Source organism: Aplysia californica, unplaced genomic scaffold (assembly GCF_000002075.1).
Source record: "Aplysia californica isolate F4 #8 unplaced genomic scaffold, AplCal3.0 scaffold01242, whole genome shotgun sequence".
In the NCBI taxonomy this organism is placed as follows: Eukaryota; Metazoa; Mollusca; class Gastropoda; order Aplysiida; family Aplysiidae; genus Aplysia; species Aplysia californica.
In genome coordinates, this window is record NW_004798512.1 from 12,139 (window position 1) to 19,638 (window position 7,500).

Sequence of the window (7,500 nt, forward strand, 5' to 3'; positions counted from 1 at the left end):
GGGGGTATTTCGACAAAGCGCAAAGAAGACGTGGATTGCATATTATTTTATATTGAATTCACTTACTTGATGAACAGTCGTATTAAAGAGTTTGTCCTTTTTATCAGCTTTGATTTTGTTATAGATCAATGATTTATCTCTTTCGTGTTTTGGCTCAGCTAAAGAAAAAAAAAACAAGAAAAAAAGACTGTCAGCTGGTATCGAAAAATTAGATTTAAAAGTACCGTTTTACTAAGCTAGTTATTTCTCGGTTTCTATGTGTGTCAAAGAAAATCTCGTACATACCTGTGGTACATACGGTATTCAGTTCAATTTTACATCACGTTTATTAGAACAACTGAAAATAGAAAAAGGATCCTCTTGATTAATAAAATTGTTGGCTTATTTCATCATCAATTTGTGTGATTTGTTCGACTGTTGAGAGTTCATACCCCATGCATTTTAATCACTTAATTTGCGATATGGAGCAGATCTAGATTCTTCTATAAATATTGGGGGGGGGGAGGGTTTCTTGGTTTGTTTTTTCTTCTACAGAAAGTTAACTTTAAAAAACAGTTTGGAGGCTGTTAATGTACACCGTACTGCCTTACATGTGCGGTGAAAAATTTGTAGAGCAACAAATTGTCAAATATGGAAAATATATTTGACAATTTGTTGCTCTACAAATTTTTCACCGCACATGTAAGGCAATACGGTGTACATTAACAGCCTCCAAACAGTTTTTTAAAGTTTAACTTTCTGTAGAAGAAAAAAAAACCCAAAATTTATAGAAGAATCTAGATCTGCTCCATATTTTCTCTTTTCTCTTTTTCTTTACTTTTCTCTTCATACTGGCAATTGACTGGGTCACGGAAAGAAGCCACCAGAGGCAAACGTAATGGAATACAATGGATCCCTTGGCAGCAGCTGGGCGACTTAGACTTCGCCGATGACCTTGCATTGCTCTCTCACACACATGCTCAGATGCAAGAAAAGACCAAGGAACTCAACAGTCTATCAAGGAGTATTGGCCTACGTATACATCCAGGCAAGTCAAAAGTAGTGAAGCTAGGAAAAGTTTCAAACCTTGCTGTGACAGTGGAAGACACTCCCCTGGAAGAAGTGGACTCCTTTACATACCTCGGAAGTGTCATCGATGGTAAAGGTGGAACCGAGGCAGACGTTAAAGCAAGAACCGCCAAGGCAAGGTCAGCCTTCAAGCAATTATCAAAAGTCTGGAAAGCAAGCAACATCTCACTGTGCACCAAGATTCGACTTTTTAACTCCAACGTCAAGTCTGTGCTCCTCTACGGCATCGAAATTTGGAAGACAACGAAGACAGTGCTGAATAAAGTCCAAACTTTCATCAACAGATGTATGAGGAGTATTCTAAGAATTAAGTGGCAGGATAGAATAATAAATGAAGAGCTGTGGGAAAGGACAGGACAAAAGGATATAGAAGTAGAAATAGGACTAAGAAAGTGGCGATGGATGGGACACACCTTAAGAAAGCCCAGCGGAAACATCACAAGACAGTCACTGCAGTGGAACCTACAAGGAGCACGAGGCAGGGGTAGGCCACGGGAAACATGGAGGAGATGCCGGGAAAGGGACATGAGAGAAATGAAGCTCACTTGGAACGAGCTTGGAAGAATGGCTCAGGACAGAGATAACTGGAAGGAGCTTGTATGTGGCCTATACCCTGCCAGGGGTGAAAGGCATTGATGATGATGATGATGATGATGATGATGATGATGATGAAATTGTCAAATATTTCCTCAACCATCAAACAAAACTCTCCAGCTTTTGCACTATGACTTGTAACAATAATTTGTCTTAACAGGTAAATATTTTTGTAAACACCTGTTACATGTATTCTAGAATATTACTTAATAATTAATGCTAATTAGAATTCCAGTGGGTGCTTTCTGCAGATTTTTAAAGGTTCACAGCTGGGTCATATGGCTTTAAAAGCAAGTCCGCATTTATTTTTTTAATTGCAACATTAAATTCGAGAACCTTTAGAGCAAAAAGAGGGTTCTCAAAAAATAAATGTTTGGTAGTAGGTTTTTTCCACTAAAAATTATCAGCGTTTAGACGTGACATTAGCCATTATATGCGCATACAAAAAGTGTCTGAAAAGCGGGAAGTGCTGTGAACGATCCAATGTTCCGCCTGACGGAGATCTATAGTATTTCATATAAATTTATGAAAAAGAGGGGTTTTTTAAAATTCTAGCTCAAGTTCGTTGTGGGAAAAGATATGATTAAGTTAAGACAAATTGATTTTATCTGCGGTGCAAAGTATGGGTGACATTTTTCCACCCGTTAAAGAGATGTGTGAGGATAGGTTACGCGCGGATTTTTGACTTTACAATAGTTTGTTTTTTTGTTGTTGTTGTTTCTTTTGTCTTGGGTTTTGCTATAGTATGTTCTATATTTTTATGGAAAAAACAACAAACAAACAAACAACCACACTATGGATTGTCAATCACATAACAAAATTGATTAAGTAACTGGTGTAAAGCTCAATGCCTCTTAGTCGCTACGAGAAAATTTTAGGAAGCTCGTTTTGTAAATCACCATAATACGGAACCCTATACCAAACACAAACGATTTTTATGCCATCGTTTTTAAAAAGGTTTTTAAACTTATGCCTGTTATACATGTCTGTATTACTGCTTTAGAAAATCTGTATGTAGTTTTCCATTGCTCAATGAGTATTCATCCAGTTCGGCCCACAACATTACGTGTGATTGCAGTTTGTTCCCCTGTGAAATTAAGTTTTGTCACCCTCGGATAAATCATAAATGTTTCTCTCTTCTTCTTAGTTATCGGCATGGCAGGTTTCTGTTTTGTGTTCTTAAAATCTAATTATTGCTACATTTTAATAAGAGCTTGACGGCACTGCCACGCAAATAGGTCATATAAGTGCCAAAGATTAGAAATGTTAAAGAAAGTAACAGATACTTAAAAGAAGGTGGAGAGATAATGAAGACAGACGTTTGATGGGAAAGAATGAGCAAACTACACCAGAGTACCGTTCCATGGTAGCTATGTCATGGTCGTGACATTTTGACCCAAATAAAAAAAAGAAAGGCGAATCAAGTATTGTACTTTAACTCTACTCACGCACTCATTCTCCCCTTTTCCCCATGGGTTTTGCAGTCTTTCTGTTTGCCTTTTAGTCGGTTTGTCTGTCTCTGTATGTATCTGTCTGTCTGCTCGCTTTCTCTCTCTCTCTCTCTCTCTCTCTCTCTCTCTCTCTCTCTCTCTCTGTGTGTGTGTGTGTGTGTGTGTGTGTGTGTGCGTATGTGTCCCTCTCTCCCTCCCTCCCTTTCTCCACTCTCTCTCTCTCTCTCTCTCTCTCTCTCTCTCTCTCTCTCTCTCTCTCTCTCTCTCTCTCTCTCTCTGTCTTTTTCTCTTTCCCTCTCTCCTCTTTCTCATTTTATCTCTCTGTGCGTATGTGTGTGTGTTTGTGTACGAGTGTGTTAGCGTGTGTGTGTATGTGTGTGTGTGTGTGTGTGTGTGTGTGTGTGTGTGTGTGTGTGTGTGCGTGTGTGCGTGTGCCTGTCTGTCTGTCTGTCTATATGTACGTGTACCTATAGGTTCGTGAGTGATTTCGTGTATATGAATGTGCGTATAAATATTGTATTGAGGCTTCATTTTCCAATAATTTATCAACTTGTCATAAGATCTGTTTTATCATTCTGACTCTCCCAATTATTTTCTGACCTTTAAAATTGATTCTGTTAGGACCTGGGTTGTTTTGAGGAATTTTTCAGACTCTTCACCCATTTTGCTCTGTACTGTCAGAGATGGACATTGAATTCGGAGGACCGCCTGTTAAATGACCTTACAGTGTTGACATTCGCTTTCAACCAATACAGTAACCATCGGCTCTGAGGAAGAGTGTGAACAGTTATAACCAGTTAATTATTCATTTGTTCATTTTATAAGGGGGCCGGGGGTTGTTTGTTTGCTTGTCTGTTTGTTTTGGGGTGGGGGGGGTTTATATTGTTGCTGGTTCTTTTTTTTCCTTTTTTCTTTATCTCTTGAAAGCAAAATTTCTGTACTTACCATTTCAACATAAAAAGGGACGAAATCGTCACGAAAGCAAATAACTCCAGAAACATCAGTACTTTGATTACTCTTAGTATGGAAATAAAATGTTATTAGTTCTCATGGAAAATCCTCCGAAGAATTCAACGAACAAACACCATAAACTTTTGTTGTCTCGTGTCAAGTCGATGACAGGTCCAGCACGGGACCTGGTTCTGTGTAAAGCGTCCTCATGAAATCTGAACTTTAACATGGCACCTGTCTTTATATTATGTCCTAATTCATTCCAAAATAGCTACGACGATCCTAACTTTCCCTGGCTTCCTCAAGATACCGCATTTCCGAGGCAACTTGGGCACAGGTCCTTATCATCGTTTCCCGTTTGTATTAGCGCACTTATGGACTTGAAGGACCCACCCATAGAGATACAAGACTGTAACCAGGCTTAATGCTGCTAAATATAGCCTTTGATATCTTTCCTTTCTGGGTGTTTTCTTTCAGTTTCTTCGTCGGTTGGTTTTATCCTTCTTTCCTTTTCTTTCTTTCTGGGTGGCTGTGTGGGTCGGGTGGTTGTGGATGACACTCTGTTGCTTTATTTGCATTTGTATACTAAAAATAATTGTACAGAAAGTCAAGCAGCTGCATAACTCAGAAAATGCTGTATTGGTATCCGAACCCACTGGGTAAGAGGTCAAGGGGAAGACCACAAAGAACCTCAGAAAGAGTCATAGAGAATGGTGGAGCTAAAAAATGTTGAAAGATAAGGAATAATGTTAAGAAGCTAGCCCAAGACAGGGTAAACTGGAAAGTGTCTGTCAGTGGCATTTACCCAGGTCCAGGGTTAGAAAGGCAAAGATGATAATTATATTGTGCGAGTTTAACGCCCCTTTCTACGTTGTATGTTTATTTGAGAGACGGGACCTGTGTACTCAACATCAATCTCTAACTGGCCGAGCCAAATAGGTGGAGAACCCTGAAAGCTCTCATCACAACCTGAGATCAAGAATGCACCCTTCAGAGATTCGATCGAGGGCCAACGGTAAGGTATACTAAAGGTAGATCAGAAGAGCTAATGGTGTAGGCGTACTGTAGTCTTCGGAGCTGAAGCCTCAAGTTCGATTCCCAGCTCATACATGTGTGTCTAAGGAAGGACTTTGTGCTGCTGTTGAAGAAACGTTGTTTCGACTTGTATGCCTCAGTGCTTAATTGAAGTATCACTTGCTTTGCAAATCTTCTTCTTTTTCAGTTCCTTGCGTGTCTTGTCTCTGATTATATACATATTATATATATATAGATAGATAGATAGATAGATAGATAGATAGATAGATAGATAGATAGATAGATAGGTAGATATATTGATAGATAGATAGATAGATTTAATATCCACTCGTAATTGAACAAGAAACTATTGAAATCACGGATTCATACAAATATCTTGGTCTTACAATCGACAACAAATTTACATGGCAAAACCACGTAAACAATATCGTCAGAAAGGTAAATCAGGTTGTACTTTCTGAGGAAACTAAAGTCTTTCAATCTGAATCCATCCATCCTTCAGATTTTCTACACCACCACAATAGAACCTTTGATAAAGTTTGGTATCACTTGCTATGGTAGCAATTTGGGAAGGCAGCACATTATAAAAGTAAACAAGTTGATAACAAAGGCATCAAGAACAATTGGTAGAGACCTTAGTAACTTTGAATATATGCGCAAGACAAACGTTCTTTAAAAAAAGGCGGAAATAATGCTTAGTGACTATAGCCACCCACTGACATCGGAATTTCAATTATCGACCCGCAGTAAACGATATATTTCCAAAAAAGCAAGAACAGACAGATACAGAAATTCATTCGTACCAAATGCAGTGAGGTTACTGAACACACCGTGCTACAAATGAAACAGACAGAGAGAGAGAGAGAGAGAGAGAGAGAGAGAGAGAGAGAGAGAGAGAGATAGAGGGAGGGAGAGAATGTTTTACGGAGAGGGTTGTCCTTGCTCGTGAGACATGTACTATTTACTTGTTCTAATGTCCTGTCTTGTTGTGCGTTTGCGTGAGTGCACCTTTTTTAAGTCTAACTTTTGTAGCGTCTACTGCCATTGTTAACTACCAAGATAAAATTTCTCTCTGCGAGATGAATAAAGATTGTCATTGTCATTGTCATAAAAGATACAAAATATTATAACGTCTGTCTCCGCCATAGACTAATACTATAATGTCCTAGACAGCGCACTTTGATGTAATTTCGTTCGAGAGTTTAGCCGAAATACTGACCATTTCCACACCCCGACACCCCCTCCCCTCAGCCTTTTCCGACAGAGGTAAAAGTTATGCACGTTTTAAAGTAATTTCACATTTGTTAGATTGCTTATGGTTTTCCTGGCTTTTTTTATAAAATGTATTTATTTTCCAGGTTTTTTCGTTGTTATTGTTGTTGTTGTTTGTTTGTTTGTTTTGCATTGCTTTGTAATGTTTTGTTCTGTTTTCAATGTTTGTTTTGTTGTTTTTAGGTAGCCTAGCTTTTAAACATTTTATTGAGTGTGTGGGGGGAATGAGTGGGGGAGGTTTTTTTCGTTATGACTAATTCAAATAACCCACAAAGTATAGATAGGTAGTATCTACTCATTTAAACCACAAAATACAACTTGAATTTAAACGTGTAGTCGTGTCTCTAGACAGGGCCTCTTCAGTTCTGAGCATTTATTTTAATTTCCTAAAGTACACCTGACTTTTTAGCTAATTAAGACATGCCGCTTTGGGGCCTTTAAATGTTAAAACCTCTTAGTTCACCCCGTGGTGCCTTTATTGCATTATTTGACCGATTTTTACTCTCCGGTTGTTGGGTACTGTGTCCTTCGTGGAACGACAGGCCTTTAAACCTTTTTAAATGACCACGGTTTTATCAGTTTTCCGATAAGAGTCTCTTTAATTCAGTCGGGAAGTCCCCCTTCAGCCAACATTCATTTTGCAAGGCGTCTGCAATAATGCATCTTACAGACCAGACCTTGTCTGTCAACTTCTTTGACGGGTTATTTTTTGTTTTCGTTTTGTTGTTGTGGGGTTTTTTTTTAAGGAGTTTGTGTTTCTAAAGGAGAGCTTGTCTTTATTTTTGCTTTTGTTTTGGGGAATTTTATTTTTCTTGTTTGTTCTAGATTTGATTTTTGGGGATATGTTGTCGTTGATGTTGTCGTTTGTTTGTTTGTTTGTTTGCTATTGTTGGTTGTTTGTTGGTTGTTTTGGTTTGGTTTTTGGTTTTTGTTTGTTTGGTTGGTTTTTGTTTTGTTGTTGTTGTTGTTGTTGTAGGTTTTTTTGTCTGTTTGTTGGTTTGTTTGTTTTTGTGTGTGTTTTTGTTGCTGTTGGGGTTTTTTTTTGGGGGGGGGGGGTAAGGGGAGGAATTTGCGATTTTTCCGGAAGGGGAGGGAGGAAGTGTTATAGACAAAATTTGGTACTCGGCCT